The sequence below is a fragment of the Varanus komodoensis genome, unplaced genomic scaffold (genome assembly GCF_004798865.1).
Source record: "Varanus komodoensis strain SLA01 unplaced genomic scaffold, ASM479886v1 scaffold9, whole genome shotgun sequence".
Lineage (NCBI taxonomy): Eukaryota > Metazoa > Chordata > Lepidosauria > Squamata > Varanidae > Varanus > Varanus komodoensis.
In genome coordinates, this window is record NW_025336598.1 from 3592272 (window position 1) to 3611027 (window position 18756).

General features: G+C 44.4%; 1 protein-coding gene and 1 long non-coding RNA gene across 2 annotated transcripts in view; both read left to right on the plus strand.

Annotated features, from left to right (window-relative positions):
* LOC123016953 overlaps window positions 1-5501 on the plus strand; it is a 31013-nt gene extending 25512 nt beyond the window's left edge. The window contains exon 3 of the long non-coding RNA XR_006413510.1: window positions 5300-5501. This is a non-coding gene — a long non-coding RNA (uncharacterized LOC123016953). The remainder of the gene's footprint in view (window positions 1-5299) is intronic.
* Window positions 1-18756, plus strand: part of TSPAN9 (tetraspanin 9) — a 163736-nt gene that overhangs the window by 55898 nt on the left and 89082 nt on the right. The gene's annotated exons all lie outside the window — the stretch shown is intronic.

Consider the following 18756-nt stretch of genomic DNA (forward strand, 5'->3'; position numbering starts at 1 on the left):
AGTTTGAGGACCCATGATTTAAGACTTTATTTGCTGTGAACTGGGAATTCAAGTTTCCACAAATCCACTGGGAAATTGAAAAACATCTACTTACCTGTGTCACTTGCCAGTGAGCTAAAAGACCTTCAGGAAAACCTATTGGCCCTCTCCAACTCCTGCTTACCCATGCAGGATGCTGGAAATTAGTCTGTATATTTCATCACTGAGCTGCCTGTTCCATAAGAATACATGACGATTTTGGTAGTAGTTGATGTGTTTTCTAAGATGGCTCATTTTATACTGTGCATAGGATTGGTCACAGCTTAAGAAACAGTTCAGCCCTTTGTTCAATACATGTTCAGTTTTTAATGTTGACAAGATTGTGAGCCGCCCCGAGGCTTTGTTGCGAAGGGGGCGGCATAGAAATGTTTTAAATAAATAAATAAGATTGCTTCATCTCACATTGGGGTCCACACTTTACAGCATGATTTTTGAAAGAACTGCTAGGACTCTTGCAAATAGATCTCTGGCTTTTCTCAGCATATCTTCCAGAAATAGATAGGCAAATAGAATGCAGCAATGACATGCTAGAGCAGTATTACTAGTTATTACATTTCTATACCACCCGTAGCCAAAACTCTCTGGGCAGTTTACCAAAGGTATAAAAACAATAAAATGCAATGGATATAAACAAATAACTATTTTAATTTAAAATAGCATAGGGAAGTTGCTTCCTGTTTTTTCAGTTTTCAACGAATCAAAACAGTTGCACAACATTTTTGTTTCCCAGGAAGCTACCTATCTCCTAAGAACCTTGTTATTTTGCTGCTCTTGTTTTGTTTGTTTGTTTGTTTGTTTGTTTGTATTCTTGAGTTCCATCTCCCATCTGTCCTTCAAAAAGCAGGGCAGGATCCAACATCAGAATCTAAGCTCTTTAATTTAACTCAAAAAGGTGCCACAACTCTGTTGTTAATATTATCAATGTATTTCTAGGCTTTCCAAATCATATAATATTTTCAGAAGCAGTATCTTTAGCTTAAAACAAGCCAGATTCATCTGAACTTCCTGCTGAGCAAGAAAATGCAAAGTAAGAACCTGGGAGCCATTCTCAACAAGAGTGGTCTTACAGATTACTTTAAATTTTTTCTTGACTAGTTGCACATGTCTCTGTACATTAAAATAAATAAAAATACATTTTGGATTCTGGGTGGTGGGCAAGTACCTTCCTTGCAGGCTCCTACAGCTACCTACTTCTTTGAAGAAGCATGGAATTGGACATGGAGATTTTGGGAGGGATGAGGATGGATTCTCTTCAGGGAAAAGAATCAGGAGACCATAGCACTTTGTTACCTTTATTCCATCCTTCAGCTTTGTTATAATTTTCTACATGTGGAAGGTGGCTGACTGCAAAAGGAAATACCCTGTATTTGTGGAAGTTCTTACTGAGATTCTTGAAATGAAATAATGATAGATATCCTATTTATCATATAGGTAAACTTGCAAAAAGTAGATCTAAGCACACACACTTACATTTAAGCCCTGCCACCCACCATTGTTCTCAATACAGGGGAAATTGCTGTGATTTTGTCTGCACTAGATTTAGTGCTCCCCCATTGCTTCCAATAAATGCAAAGCCACTGGGATTTTGTCTGCATTGGGTAAACTAAGCTCAGGCTGACCTGCTTACTCTCATTACAGACAGAATGACCCAGATTATTATGACTGATAGAAGAAAACTGTGCACATGTGTCTTCTAGCCGCACTGGTTTGTCTATGAAATGGTATGCTCATGTATTAGCACATTTTGTGATATCCCACATGGCAGCTGTTCTGTAACACATACCCCTGACATTCTCAAAAATCTAAATGTGCCCATGGGCCTGAAATGGTTGGAAACATTTTTAGGACAGTTGAAATTTCTTTGAAAATGGCATTTCTTATCTGCATACACTTTTTTTTTTTTAAGTACAGCATTGCATCTGGTCACATGGGTTTTGGGAGAATACAAATTCATGCCAAACTTAACAATTAACGGCAACACTGGAAAAAGTGCCTGTCATTTCAAACCTCCCTGAAGGACTGACCTCCCTCACCACATTTTTCTGTTTTTACTCTGAAAGGTACTTTGTAGCAGGGCAGTGTTGGGGGACAGCTCTTTAGGGCTGGTGGCCCAGATCTTTCATTTAGAGCACTCTCCAGGAGGCTCTCCTGCCATAGGCAGTTGCTGAATGGTACAGGGATCCTGATGATATTTGTTGCATCTGATGTCCCTGGATTAGTTTTTTGTTGTTGTTGTTCACATGTGTTTCACCACCTTCTGACTCCCCCTTGCATCTTTGTGCCTGTGTTTTATTTCTGAAATCTAATGTCCTTTTTGATCCTGTTTATACATTCCTTTTTACAAATATAGTTGTCCTTAGGAGACAGGATCCTTTAAAGATGCCGAGAAAGAGAGAGAGAGATTGGAGAGCATGTGTACATTAGCATATACAAATGTGTAGTTCTGTTGATGTTATGGTTGCTATTTTGTGGACCTTTGTTTTTTCAATACCTAGCACCAACCCATTTCACACCAGTGTAATTATTATTAATTACCAATTATTAATTACCAATTATTGCAATGTCCATGTTTCAATAAGTTTTGGCCAGCATAAATATCTCTTGTTACTCCTTTATTTCTAGAAGGCAGAAAATAAAATTCAACTCCTTAAGTATGTTAAGCTAAAATGCTGACCTCTGGATTCCCTTCTATGTTAATCCTTCATTAGGAACTTTCCTTATTTTCCATCTGTTTACCCTCATAAGTGGGTCAGCATTTATTTTCTCTCATCTGCAATCACAGTGGCTGGTAGAGTCATACAAGTCCAGCTTGCCTAATTAAATGGTAATGTTTATGCTCAACTTACTATTAAAACATAAATACAGTTACTGGATCAGTTATCTTAGAGGTGTACCCAAAATATAGCTGGGCAGTTTGTTTGTTTGACAGCTGTCATTCTTTGAATGTCATATATTTGTATCTGTAACTATAGCTATAGTATAAGAAAATGAAAACCACCACATTCCTAATCAAGTCCTGAGCACATTTTTCTTATGACTAGTGCGTTTGATAGCTGATGATTTTTCTGACAAATAGTGTCTCCTGCATTATTTATTCTAGAATAATTGTTATATCGGATTAAATCTCTTGAAGACTTGGGCTGATATTAAGGGGATCACTCTTGGAAGAACTGTGAAATAAATGGAACATATGTGTGTGACTGGAAGGAGTGTGCAAAAATCCCATTTAGAAGGTGTTTTTTCAATTGGTTAGAAAAGTGAGTTTCAAACTGTGTTCTAGGAAGCCTAGTAGAAGGAGGGAGAGTTTCTTAGAGGCCTGTCAGAACTTTTCCACAGAAAAATTCAGTAGCAATACACAGATTTCCTTAACATGTAATCCTATACATGTTTAGACAGGAAATGTTGTAAGACTTTCTTTAAGTCTGAATATGTGTAGAATTGCACTCTTTAGTTTGCACTGGTAAGCAAGCCAGTGTGGTGAAGTAGTTATAAAGTATTGGACTCAGGAGATCTGAATCCCCACGTAGCCTGGAAGCTCACTGGATTACTGACTCTCAGCCTAACCTAGAGGGTTTGGTTGTGAGGATAAAATAGGAAGAACAGGATTGTGTGAGCCACTTTGAGTTCCTTGCAGGGTTTCTTTAGGAAGTATCAGTGGGGCCTGAGCTTATACATGCAGAAGAGGATGAGAGAGAGCAACACTGAACTAGCATATTCTATCTCCAACCCAGTGGGGAAAAATCAGTGAGCAATTTATAAAAGAACTAGGATTTATTACATAGGAAAGGAAGCCAATCATCAACACTTGTAAACAATTTGAAGTATCTAAATAATAAAAGGAAATAAAGGGAAGGGAGTCATATCGAGGCAGTGGGCCTCATTGTTTGTCTGAGGTGCTGCTAACTCAATTCTGCCAAGAACCCTCCCTCCAATCCACCTCCTTTTTCTTTTCTTTTAGGAGTGCAGCAGCAGTCCTCAGAATTTGCATTCTGGCTCCTTTGGGTTGTGCTTGATTGTGGCTAGGAAGTAACTCCTTACCCATGGTACTATCATTTTTGTAAACTGATCATTCATGAGGGTGTTGTAAAATTGATTTTTGAGAATGGGGAGCAGTACAACAATGGGACCAGTTGTGTAGGGAGCTTGTGGGCTCTGCCACATTAGAGGCATTGAAGATGCAACTGGACAGCCATCTGAGAGGGATGGTTTAAATTGAAGTCTTGCACTGACCAGGAGTTTGGATCCATTAGCCCTCTGGCCCCTTAAAACTCTATTATTTGATGATTCTGTGAAGTTTTAGAACAAGTACAGAAATGGGAAAATGTTTGATCAGATTCAGAACACCAAAGCAATAAACAATTCAGTGGCAAAAGACTAAAAAATATGTTCTCCTGGTGCTTATGTCAGGTCTTTCCCCATTTGTTTGAGGAAAAGCTACACCTGGGTGTTTGAACCAGAGAAACCTTGGTGCAATATCCCCTGGTGCCTGCTTCTAAGTCCCCTTACTTCCTAGAAGTTTTGTTCATGGCATCCATACTGAAAGAGAAGGATCTCCAACTTCCTTTTCCTATGGAATACATCTCCTCTAGTCTCCTTGCTTGGGCGGAAACTTCAGAAGAACTCCTGTTTTTGTTTTCTGATGGTTTGATAATGGATGTTTGGAGATTTGACAATGATTAGGCATTTGGACAGCTTACAAGTGAAGGCACTTGGCTTTGAGATGACTTCAGCCAGGGCATTTGCATTGTAATGCCAGAATCCGGGTGGCCTGGCAGAGACCTACAGCTAATTTTCTAGATACATTTCAATCAGGTTTCAGGGCTGAGTTTGGGAGGGAGATGGCCTTGGTCACCCTGTTAGATAAACTTTGAAGGGAGAGAGACAGGGGGAGTGCGATGCTGTGGATTCTCCTTGAGCTCCCAGCAGCTTTTGACACCATTGACCATGGTGTCTTTCTGGACAGGTTGGCCGGGATGGGACTCAGAGGTACTTCATTGTGGTAGTTCTGCTCTTACTTGGCTGACCGTGTCCAGATGGTGGTGCTGGGGGGCGGGGGCAACAGCTGTGCCCCATGGCCTTCGCACCATGGAGTTCTGCAGGACTCTGTGCTGTCCCCCATGCTTTTTAACTTATACATGAAACCGCTAGGAGAGGTCATCAGGAAGTTTGTGCTGAGGTGTCAGCAATATGCTGATGATACTCAGCTCTACCTCTTGTTTTCATCTGATCCAGGTGAGGCTGTTTTTGTGCTAGACTGAAGGATCTGATAGATGATGTACAGATCAGGGGAGTGCCGGATGCGAATGATCACTCCACCCTTTGCTTTGAGGTCAGGGAAATAGGACGTGCTGCAGGTCGAGCACTAAAAGCTGGGACTTCAAGAGGGCCAACTTTGGCCAACTGAAGACCAGACTGGGGAAAGTCTCCTGGGATAGATTAGTGGAAGGCAAGTGAGTTGAGGAGGGGTGGATAGCACTCAAAAGGGAGGTTTTGGAGGTGCAAGCCTGGATGATACCTCTAGTCAGTAAGGTGGGGAGGCGGAGGAGAGTGCCGCCATGCATGCGAAAGGAGGTGGTTAGAGGGATTAGACGAAAGAGGAACCTCCGTAGGAAATGGGTACTGGGGGAAATGGACAAAAGGGTATACCGGGAGGAGGAGGCCCGTTGCAGAAGGATTCTTCGCAAGGCTAAGGCTGATTAGGAGCTGAGACTTGCCAAGAATATCAAGAGCAACAAAAAGGGCTTCTGTCAGCATGGAAATAGCAAGAGGAAGGGTAGACAAGTGGGGGGACCACTAAATAAGGAGGAAGGAGATCCAGTGGCTGATGTGAGGGAACAGGCACAGATGCTAAATGACTATTTTGCCTCTGTGTTCTTCTCAAAGCAGGACAGGGGATATCCGCATAGGAGATTAGATGAGGCTGGGGACTTAAGGGCACAGATTAGAGTCACCCCCACTAGAAGTCGAGGGGCTCCTCAGGGCATTGGACGTTACCAAGGCGCCAGACCCTGACGCGTTACACTGTTGACAGAGTTGGCAGGGGTTCTCTCACACCCGCTGGCCTCTATTTTTGAGGTCTCATGGAGAACGGGTGAAGTTCCACTGAGGGTGGCGTCAGTGGTCCCAATTTTCGAAAATGGCAGTAGAAGGGACATGGGGAATTACAGACCAGTTAGCCTTACGTCCATTGTAGGAAAGACAATGGAAAGGCCCATAATAGAGAGAGATCTAGTGATGCTAGATAGGGAAGGGAGGCTGACAGCCACACAACACGGCTTCCGCAAAAACAGGTCCTGCCAGACAAACCCTGTGGAATTCTACGACAAGGTTTTGAGGTGGCTGGATGGAGGGGATGCAGTGGATGTAGTATACCTGGATTTCAGCAAGGCCTTTGACAAAGTGCCCCATGATATCCTGGTGGAGAAACTGAGGAGTTTAGGGATAGACCAAAGCACTGTCCGATGGATTAGGACATAATTGACTGACCGAAAACAGAGGGTAACCATTAGTGGGGAATCATTGGGATGGCGGCCAGTGACAAGCGGGGTCCCCCAGGGCTCTGTCCTGGGGCCGATCCTGTTTAATCTCTTCATAAATGACATGGAAGAAGGGGTGAACAGTCTGCTGATCAAATTGGCAGACACTAAAACTGGAGCAGTGGCCACAACTGAGGAGCAGGTGATCCAGATCCAAAAGGATCTGGACAGACTATGGAAGTGGGCAGGAGACAACAGGAGCGTGTTCAATGTAGATAAGTGCAAGGTCTTGCACTTGGGGCATAGGAATGGGTGTCATAAGTACAGGTTAGGGGACAAGTGGCTGGAGAGCAGCACTTGTGAAAGGGACCTCAGGGTCCTGGTTGACTGCAGGCTAAACATAAGGCAGCAGTGTGATGTGGTGGTCAAGAGGGCAAACGCCACCCTTGGTTGCATAGCCAGAAGTGTGGCTTCTAGATTGAGAGAGGTATTTATTTATTTATTTATTTATTTTATTTAGAAAATTTCTATGCCGCCCCATTCGCCAAAGCCTCGGGGCGGCTTACAAATAAATCAATTAAAATACTATAAATTAACAATATAAAACAAGTTAACAATATAAAATAAGTCGCCCTGGCCAACGAATAAAATAAATAAATACCATTAACAGTTAAAATGATGTTTGAATAAAAAGGTCTTCGCCTGGTGCCGAAAAACAAATAATGACGGCGCCAGGCGGACCTCTCTGGGGAGCGCATTCCATAAATTGGGCGCCACCGCAGAGAAAGCCCTCCTCCGAGTACTTACCCTCCTAATTTCCTTCACGGAGGGTTCCCGGAGAAGGGCCTCTCCCGCTGATCTCAGGGGGCGGCCGGGCATATATGGATGTAAGCACTCCTTCAGGTAACCAGGACCCAAGCCGTTTAGGGCTTTATAGGTCATCACCAACACCTTGAATTGGGCCCGGACTTCAATGGAAAGCCAGTGAAGCTGATGGAGGACTGGAGTCATGTGAACATAACACCCAATCCCTGTCAGCAGCCTGGCAGCTCTATTTTGAACCAATTGAAGTATCCGGACCCTTTTCAAGGGTAGCCCCACGTAGAGCGCGTTACAGAAGTCAAGTCGGGAAGTCACCAACGCATGTGTCACTGTCACCATGCAGTTGTACTCCAGGTAGGGGCGCAGCTGATGGATCAGCCGAAGCTGAAAGAAAGCGCTCCTCGCCACCGCTGTCACCTGAGCTTCCAGTGAAAGCTCTGGGTTGAGGAGCACTCCCAAGCTGCAGACCTTGTCCCTAAGAGGGAGTGCAGCCCCATTCAGGACTAGGTTCAATTCACCCTCACCGAAGCCCGATCCACCAACCAACAGGACCTCCGTCTTGTCTGGATTGAGCTTCAGTTTATTGGCCCTCATCCAGCCCATTACCTCAGCCAGGCACTGGTTCAGCACAGCCACTGCCTCACCTGGATTGGTGGAAAACGAGAGGTAGAGCTACTCTGTACGACTCTGGTGTGCCTGCAAGTGGAGTATTGTGTTTGGGTCCTTCATTACAGGAAGGATATAGCCAGGTTAGTGTCAGTGCAGCGTAGGGCCACATGGTTGGTGGCTGGTTTGCAGGGGATGGGGTATGAGGCAAGACTGAGGGAACTGGGTCTCTTCAGCCTGGAGGAGACTCCGAGGGGATCTGTTGGTGACGTACAGGTATGTGAGGGGATGTCACATGGAGGTGGCTAGAGACCTGTTCTCCCCTGCAGAGGAAGGCAGGATGTGCTCCAATGGAGCAAAGCTCAGGGAACCAAGATTCCATTTAGATGCCAGGAAGCACTTCCTGACTGTTAGGACCCCAAGGGTATGGAATGGGCTTCCACGGCAGGTGTTTGAGGACTTATTATTGAGGGTGTTCAAAGATAGGCTAGACATGCAAATGGTGGGCATGTTATGAGCACAGCTGGCTGGAGCCGGCGGTCAGACTAGATGGCCTGGGAGTCTCCTTCTGACTCGCTCTGTTTCTATGTTTCTCTTGAAGATGGTCCGGAAATTGCAGCTGGTACAGAATGGAATGGTGACAATGATAATGGGTGTACCTTTTGGGGTGTACATCACCCCAGTGTTGAGGCACTGGTCACCAGTTGCCACCCAGACCCAATTCAAGGTGCTTGTTATGACATATTAAGCCTTTAACGGCTTAGGGCCCAACTACTTAAAGGACCACCTTCTCCCATATGAACCTGCCCGTCCTTCAAGATCAGGCCAGGAGGACCTTCTGCAAGTGCCATCCCTCAAAGATGTGAGAGGGATGGCAAACAAAGGGCCATCTTGGAGGCTGCTCCCTGCCTCTGGAATAGTCTCCCCCAGGATGTTCACCTGGCACTTTCTCTATTACTGTTTCAGCACCAGGCAAAAATGTTTTTAATATCTTTTTTAGTAATTGATCCTGCCCTCTTCCTCTATGCTTGCTTTGTTATGTCTATAGTTTGGTTTTAAGTATTGATAATGAAGTTTTATTCTCAATTTATTGTTTATTCTTGATTGGTATTGTTACATGTATTTTTATCGTTTATTGTAAGCTGCCTTGAGACTTTGGTAGTAGGTGGCATATAAATGGAAGTATTAAATGAATGAATGAATGCAAAAGGGATCTTTCTGCCTTGTAGCCCTGGGTAAGGTGGAGTCAGTATGGTCAGCCTCAATGGGTCATGGCAGACTGACCATAACACACAGAGAACCTGATTGAGCTCTGTATGGAAAGGAAAGGTAGAATAATTCTGTGCTGCAGCAGTAAAAGCTGCTTCACTGAGGTAGCCCAGGAGGGGGAGATTCCTCCAAAACAGAGATACAGTAGTCCCCCGAAATTTGTGGGGGTTATGTTTCTAAAGCACCCGTGAATTGTGAAAAACCGCAAATTTGGTGCCGGTGATGGGTGCCGGCTGCCAAGGCGGTGCGGGTGGGAGGCATGGGCCGGGCTGGGGGGGGGGGGTGCGCACATATGTGGCAGGGGCAAGCGTGCACAGAGATCGTTTTCTCCAAGCAAATCCAAACTCAAGGCGCTGGCTTACTCACAAGGAGATTGGCTTGGACTCATTCAGAGAAAAATCCTGCGAAAGACTGAAGCCGCAAACGCTGAACTGCGACTTCATGGGGGTATACTGTTTCTGAACTAGATTTTAAAGACATGCATCTTTCCTCCACTCATGTACTACATTTCTTAGATCTTGCCCAGCATAGTTTCAGTCTGTTCTCCTTGGCAAAAAATTAAAGTAGCCCATTCTAGAAGTGAAATAAGACTCAATATCATTAAATGAAGCTAATGTGGTCAAGATGATAATAATGTTTATGAACATGAATGTAAAATACAGAGCTTAACAGACCCTCCCCCCATTTAAAGATTCATGAGCAACCTTTTTGCTCCCTACTATAGTGAGATTTTTCAAAGATTGAATTGAAATATTGAAATATTGTCAATGGTGTTAATGATGAAACAAACCAATAGTGTAATCTATAACTATATTCAGAAGTAACCCCTATTTAGTTCAACAGAATGTATTCCCAGGTAAAGGATTGAAGTTGCCTAAAAGTATTTAAACTATTATTTATTTAATTTCTATACTGCCCAACAGATTTTGTCCTGGAAGTGTCTAGCAAATATATTACAGCAAGTCTCAGAGGGCTGCAAAATGCCCTTGGGGCCAGCATCTGCCCCAGAGCAGGGGTTGGCAACCTTTAAAACTCAAAGAGCCATTTGGACCCGTTTCCCACAGGAAAAAAAAAAAAAAACACCAGGAGCCGCAAAACCCTTTTGACATCTAAAATGAAGATAACACTGCATATATAACACTGCATATATCATTTTTTACCTTTATGCTATGTATAAAAAACTATAGTGTCTTGCATATATGAAATCAATGAACTGCTACAGAGAAAACAATTTTTTATTTCTGCATGCAACAAAAACATTTTGAACTCCTAAAAAAGACAAGGAAGTAGATCTATATACTTCTATATCTTCATTAAGATTTAGCTGCAGCTCTTGTTCAGTCACTAAAAACAGTTATTTTAAATCTTACATTATAAACTAGTAGGACTCCTTTCATATACTTTGAATAGGAGAACAGCTTTCTGCAGAGTCAAACTCAGTGCTAAAGGGCTACATGCATTAAACAGCAAACCCCATAAGTTTGTCAGCAGTAAAAGCAAATGAATCTACCCACAACGTTCGGTTTTCTTCAGAAACCTTTCTTCAATTTATCCATGGTTGACCTGGTTGGGGGGGGCGGTGTGGAAGGGAAGCTCAGTAAATTGGGGCAAGTCCCAGATCAGCTGTGCCAGAGATATAGGTGTGTTTAGTGACTGATTAGGAGATAAATAGTCAAGTGATGTGAATTGTGACAGGTCCCAAGTGCAGCTTTTAACATTCAGATGAAGGAGATTACATTTGGACAAATAGAATCTTTTCAGCAGGGTTTGAGTAACATGAGAGCCTGCAGGAAGCTTGTTCCACTCTTTCCCTGCACAATAGCGGAGGACTGTAGCAATTTACTTAACCAGCCTGGGTTGCAAATCAGCGGCTGTGTTTTGAGCGATGGAGCCGCAGCAGAGGGGTTCAAGAGCCATGTGCAGCTCCGGAGCCGCGGGTTGCCAACCTCTGCACCAGAGAATCCAAGAGAACTCTACTGGCCAGCAAATGGAATATTGAACGGAGGCAGTCAGATATTGCTTCTTTGATGTTCTCACTGCCTCCAAATATATTTGACAATAAGCACAAACCGGGACACAATTGTATTCACTACTGTTATGAACTGAGTACTCCCTCCAAGTGGTAACAGTTTCACCAGCACTTCTTTCCAAATGTCTTTATTTTACATGTAAGTCTTCGAGCATACTCAATGTGAAATGTTGAACCCTCTCTTCACCCAAAGCTTTGCTCATGAATCCTTCCTTCTGCACTAGTCCCTGCGGGGAGGAGTACTGTGGAACCTGGCACAACTTCGCTCCTGCTGCTGAGATCCCAATTGGGCCACCTTACGACTGTGATGATGGACTAACAGGTCCACCTTCTCAGGAGACTGAAGTTCCCCATCAGTAGACTCCCCAGCTCCAATCTTCCCCCACTTGGGATGTTGTTGCTCTTCCTTGTTCCCATGGGCAGGTTGACGGGGCCCCTCAGCTGCCCTTGAACTAATCTCTCCCATAGCAGGCAGAGGCAGGTACCCAGCTGGAGCTGAGTCTGTTTCAACAATCATTTTGTTTGAGTCTGAGCTGTCAGCCCTGCCAGTATAGGCAAACTCCCCTACACACATCAGAATGTGTGCTGTCAATCCAGCCAACATGGTCAGTCTCTCATGCATTTCCTGAAAGTTTGCCAGAACGTGCATGCGTAACATCACCCGCCCCATGGGCCCCACTCCTGTCCCAGCTCAAGGGCCTCTTTCCCTCAGGTCTGTGCGGAAAATGGGAATGAAAACACCTGAGGAGAATGGGGGCATGCAGGTTCTCAACTGGTTCCCAACTGCAGTCCTTAGGGGGATACCCCTTCCAACGAATGAGATGGTGCCATGTTTCTAGAGCAGATTTTATAGCCAGAAGCTCCTTTTCCCAAATGGTGTAGTTTTTTCTCTGAAGGAGTTAACTTTTGGGAATGTAAACACATGGCCAGAGGTCTCCTCAGTTTGAATTACAAAAGGAAGATCTGAGTGAGGATGTAGGAGTACGGTTTCAGAGGCAAAGTGTTTTTTAAAGTTTGGAAAGCCTCATCTCCTGCAGCAGACCAGGCAAACGGCCTCCTTTTGCCCGCAAGCAGATCAGTCAGAGGGGTTGTGAGGTGGGAATAATTGGGAATGAACTTGTGATAGAAATGAGCAAACCTCAAGAATCTTTGTAGCCTACCTTTCGTGTGAGGATCCTCCCAAGACAGAATGGTTTGTACTTTGTTAGGATCCATTTTTAACCCTTGCAGCAAAATCTGATATTGCCGGTAGTTCAATGTGGAGAGGTAAAAACCACATTTTTCAAGTTTAGTTGACAGGTGGTTTTCTTTCAACCATTGGAGGATGGCCCGAACATGTTGTTCATGCAAGGCCTGATCCTTTGAAAAGATTAGTAGGTCATCCTAATATATGATCAGGGAATCATCAAGAAAGTCGTGGAAAACCTCATTCGTGAAACCCGTAAAAGCAGCAGGGGCTCCTGACAACTGAAAAGACATTACTAAAAATTCACAAGTTCCATACCTTTACATAGGACTGGCTGTTCTGAATTCATGACCCTCCTTTAGCTGAAGGAGGTTATAGGCATCCTGTAAATCAGGGGTCTCAAACTCGTGGCCCGCAGGCCAATTGCCGGGATGGGCGGGGCATGGGGGAGGGGCCCTGCGGCCTTCAAAGCGCCGGCGTTGCCCCGGCCGGTCGCGGGATGAGTGGCCCAGCACCATCGCGGTGGTGGAATACTTGATGCAGCCCAGCCTCACCCAGACCCTACTTCCAGTGGCCCCCAGGTAAGTTGAGTTTGAGACCCCTGCTGTAAATCCAATTATGTAAAACTGCATGTCTGGCTGAAGTGTTCTAGCACAGGGGTCCTCAAACTTCTTAAACAGGGGGCCAGTTCACTGTTTCTCAGACTGTTGGTGGGGTGGACTATAGTTTGAAAAAGATATGAATGAATTCCTATGCACACTGCACATTAAAAATAATTAAAATTAATTAAAAATTAATTTTAAAATGTTTGCTCCGCTCACTTGGGCTGCAGCAGAAGCGCAAGATGATGCCGTGCCGCCCACTGAAAGGGAGAGCATGAAATGAGGGGGAGCCATGTGGGCACGCTCGCCTCAGTCAAGGCATTCCTGGCTCCTTGCCACTGCTCCACCTTCAGAGGAAGGTCCCCTCGCAGGCACTCGCCCGGCTCTGGGAGGGGGAGGGGGAGGCCGGAGAGGCGAGCGCAGGGCAGCTCCCCCAGCCGGGAGAGGGCCACAAGGAGGGAGGTAAGGGCTGCTTTCTGAGGTGAGGAGAGGTGAGAGATGGGGCCACGGCTGGCCAAGTGGGGCACCTTGTGCCTCTCCCCATTGCGGGGGGAAGAAGCATGGCAGCTGCTCAACGGTGGTGGCGGCTTGCCCAGAGAAGGCCGTGGTGGAGGCATGGGAGCCGTGGCCCCGCTCCACCTCAGCCTGTCCACCCCCTGGCTTGCTGAGGTGGCCGCGGCTTGGCCCACAGCCCAGGGACATGGCTCACGTAGTTAAAAATAGATTTAAAAAGTTCTTACCTTTTTTAGTGTCTTTGTCTCTCTCTCTCTCTCTCTCTTCCACCCTCCTTTCTTCTTTATTCCCGCTCCATATTCCTGCTCTGTATTCAGAGCCAACACATGCGTGCAACAGGGGGGGAAGAGCTGGCGCATGCGCAGTTGAAGGGAGCTGCTACAATTTGGCACATGTGCCAGCTCTCTGCTCGTCTCCGAAACTGAAAGAATTTCAGAGAATGCATGTGCCAGTTCAGAGCTTTCGGATTCTCTTGGAGATTGTTTTCTCCAAATGAGTCCAAAAGCTCTGAGGCGGGCCCGGTTAATTACCATGGCGGGCCGTATCCGGCCCACAGGCCATAGTTTGAGGACCCATGTTCTAGCATTTCACAAATTAAAAGCAAGGGTTGCTGACTGGGAATAGTAACCTAGAAACATAGAAACAGAGCGAGTCAGAAGGGGTCTCCTGGGCCATCTAGTCTGACCCCCGGCTCCAGCTGGCTCTGTTCACGACATGCCCACCATGTGCATGTCCAGCCTATCCTTGAACACCCGCACCGATGGGGCCTCAACCACACCCCATAGTAATTGAATTGAGGTTCTGCCAGCCAAAGGCAACCTTTTTTTGCTCAATTTCTTTGGAATAATTAAAGGGGGGCAGTTGTGAGAGGATGAAGCCCTTTCTCTAATTCCTTTAATATTGCTAGTTTTGAAGGGGACATAGGATATAACTTCTCTACTGGGAGGGGGACACCAGGAATCAAGTCAATTGCCAGGTCACAGGAACAATGGGGGGGGGGCGGTAATTGCTCTGCTTCCTTCCTAAAAAAGTCCTGGTATTATGGAGTAGGAGTTTGAGAGGAGGAGGAGGAGAGTCAGTTTTGTTGGAAGCATTTTGAAATGGTGTTAGAGCAAGGATGATTGGGAGCGGGGTTGCAAGATCTAGTACAGAAAGCAGAAGGAAATGATACATTTCCACTTTCCCAGGAGATTTACAGGTTATGTTTAGCCAGCCAATCCAGGATGGCCTACCTTGCAGGGGCTGTCATTGAATGGAGTCCACTGTAAGAGGATAGGGCAAGGGGAAGGTTGGTAGGGAGTGCTGTATAGCTAAGTCCATGCCCATAAAAGGTGCAGTGGCCCTACTGTCCACCAAAGTCAAGACTCGAAGATTCAATTGTTGAGGTGTCTGTAAATCACTTCTAGTAGCAAATAGTTAGATGATGCTAGTTCCCACCAAGAGGACACTTTGTGGGCAGCTGTGTTGGTCCCAAAGTTGCGGTGCTTAATGAAGTTGGGACTTGGAGTTTTCCGACAGCTTGTTCCAGGTGGCCCCATTGCCCTCAAGTGAAACACAACCCAGCAAGCCTCTGGACATCAGGAAAAGCTTCCACTGTTGTATTGCACTGTTGTATTGTTGTATTGCACTGTCAGAGCAATACAACAGCAGAATCAGCTGCCTTGAGAGGTAGAGGGCTCTCCCACACTAGAGACAGTAAAACAGAAACTGGACAGCCATCTGAGTGGGATGGTGTAAGTTGGTGTTCTGCACTAGCAGGGGCTTCATGGCCCCTTCCAACTCCATTATTCTATGATTCTATGAACTGGACTGCAGGCAAAAAGCAAAAGGAAGAACCAAAAAAGAAAGGAAGGAAGGAAGGAAGAAAGGATTTACTCTGTCCTTCTGGTGGTAATGTCCTTCAACACTACAGAATAATTTTTTCTTCTCTTTCAGTAAAGAAAATGAAACAAAACACTCAGAGTCTGTGGAGCAAAAGGATAGAAGAGAGAGATTTAGAATGTCTGGGTGTCTGTATGAATGGGAGTTTCTCTGTATAAGTGGGCATGTGAGAAAGAAAGATTGTGAATGGGGGGCATTTATAGTCTTCAAGCACACATTGGGGACACAGTAGTGATACCAGTTTTCAAAATTCTTTGTACAAATTTTCTCTATTTTTTTCAGAAATAAATATGTGCTAAAATAAGTTGGATTCATTGTTAATTTTCTGTGACAATTCAAACCTAAAATGCAAAAAATAAGGCTTGATGGGGCCAGGGGATGGTAGTATTTATTTATTTATTAAGACATTTATATGCCGCCCCATTCGCCGAAGCCTCGGGGCGGCTCACAATATGAAATAAATTACAAAAGTAACAATATAAAAATAACAATATAAAATAAATAACAATATAAAAGAAGTCGCCCTGGCCAGATAAAATAAATACTGTTAACAATTAAAATGATGCTTAAATAAAAAGGTCTTCGCCTGGCGCCGAAAAACAAATAACGATGGCACCAGGCGGACCTCTCTGGGGAGCACATTCCATAGATTGGGCGCCACCGCAGAGAAAGCCCTCCTCCGAGTACCTACCTTCCTAATTTCTTTTTAATTCTCTATTTTGCCTCTTAGTAATTGCAGGAAATTCAACTGGAAATTTTCTAACACAGAATTATATTTCTGTATAAAAATCTTCAGAACTTTGAGGTAATTACTCGTGAAGAAAATAGCAGTTTAAAAAAATTTGTGAGAATTCCTTTTAGGGTTGTAAATGATATTTGAGAATCCAAATAAGCATTTTTGTAATTTCTGGTAAAGAAACTAAGAATGCCTTGTGTGAATTGCTTGCATGCACTCCTGATCTTTATGTCACTCGATTGTCTGTGCAATGGGAGTTCTTAGTTCCAGAAGAGTGTTTTTGGATGGATCCCCTATTTTGCATCCATGATCTTAGAGTATATGTGCCTTGGTTTCCCCTTTCTGTGTATGGGCTGCTGGGGATACAAGACTGCTCTGTCTCTGATGTTGCCTTTGGCTCCATCTCTGCTGATCCATCTCCATTAGTCAGATAGGCCACCAGCTGCTACTGCCAATAGTGATATGTTCCTAAAATAAAACCTGTCTCTAGCTATGCAATCCAGACTCCGAAGTAATAGTAGACATTAGTTACTGACAGTTGATTGTCAGGCATTTACTGTTGGGTAATGGGGGAAGGGCAGAACACTGCTGCCACTGTTCCTATCTTTTCTGCTGTTTCTTCAGCTTCCTCTATCAGTATGTCTGTTTCTTCTGCTGTTTCTTCAGAAATTTCCTTTACAATCTTCCTTCTCTTTACCAAGTTGCCTTCTCTGTCCTCACAGTCTCCTCAGAAACTTTCTTCTCAGTCTTTCTCTCTCTCTTCTTTTTTCCAGTCCCCTTAAGAATCTTGCTACTGTTACTCACCAGTGTCAAAAAAGGTGGAGATGCTGCTATTTCACCAGAGGACTGCGCTCACATTGCATTCTCCCTCCCATCCTCTGAATATGAGCTGATGAAATTCCCTAAGCAAAACTGGGGATGAAAAACCTACAAATACTTATATGTTGCCGGGGACACAGCTCATACTATACATTTTCCCTTACCTAAGATGATAGATTGTTTCCCAAAGGATGCTGTACAAAAGGAGAAATGGTCATTACAAAATAAGAACTAGGTAAGTCTATGGGGTGGATAGAGGACATCACATACTTATCATATTTTAAAGGCCAATCAATAAGCCATTTCTTGCCTTTTCTATCTCTGCATTGGCACAGATCATCCCCAAACCCACCTTTCCTACCTTGCCTATATCCACAGACACAGGAACATGAATCCACAGTCACAGGGATATGTGTGAATACCAGAAGCATGGTGGAATATGGCACATTTCGTTACTGTGAATTATCATGGAAAACCAATGGCTTGTTGTTTCCAAATTTCAGCATAGCTTCTTGTTATGTGTGAAGCCAGTTACAATGTTCTTCTGTAGTTTCCCCATTTTGCCAGTGAGCTTGGCAGCAAGAGCTGTTGCAAGCTGCTCCAACCACCATTTTCTGCTGCCCTCTTTGCCTAGTAATGGCTGAGTTGCTGGTGGACAAGGTGCTGATTCACTGCTTCCATACTCTGTGTCCTCCCTTTTGCTATGACCTCCCTGATGCCCAGGTGGGCAGGAGTGGGCTCCTTAGGGATACTTCTGACAGCTGTACAAAATGGCAGCTATCAGTGGGACTCTCTGACTAGCTGTTGGCAGGAGTGGCTGTAGACCAAGCAAATCTCTGATTCTCACTTTGGTACCATGATAAGTTGTGTTTTCTGGGCTCAGATGACGCAACAAGCCACTGTAGTACCGAGATAGTGTAGGACAGACCCTGATTTCTGTTTGTGGTTTCTAAAGACCAAATGTATCACACTGAACTACCTCAACAGGATTTGGTTGACATGACAGACCAACAATGGTAAAAAAACCTTTGTGGCTTTTCCTGTTGTGGCTATGTATATAATTTTCCTTACTCTTCTGTATATTAAGCCTCTGTATTCACCTATCTTTTCCCTGAAATTCTATCCCCTCTGGGAGTTAAAAAAAGTCAGAAATACCATTCACTCACATACCGTATTCAGACACCTCCCCATTCACTCACATACACACATAGAGAGTGATATGCAGTTTATTCATGTACATGCACATCCCCCATTTTCATTTAACCTACTAGTTAAATGAGAATGGGGAATCAATTTGAGCTCTGTGGCACACCATGATATAATTACCATGTAACAGAACAATGATTCCAGAATACCAGCTTCTGGAAACAACTCTCTAAGTAGGGATGCAACCATTATACAACAGTGCTCCCATCTTCCAATTCAAACATCCTCTGCAGAAGAATATAATGTTTGATGGAGTCAAAAGACACTGAAAGGTACAAGAGAATCTACAGGGATGCAGTCCCCCTGTTTCTAGCACAGGGTCATACCACAAGGTGTCCAAGGCAGTTTCTGTCCCAAAACTGAGCCTTAAAGCACAATTTAAATGGATCTAGAAAATTAATTTCAAGAACATCTAGTGTTATTGAATGTGTGACTAATGATTTATTGCTCAAAAGAGCTCTACAAGATGACACAGTGAAGATGCAATGGAAGTGGAAAAGAACTTGGCCAATGGTGGTGCCAAATGGGAGTCTCCCTAACAAGCTTTAACTAGGGTTTTGTCAGATTCAGCA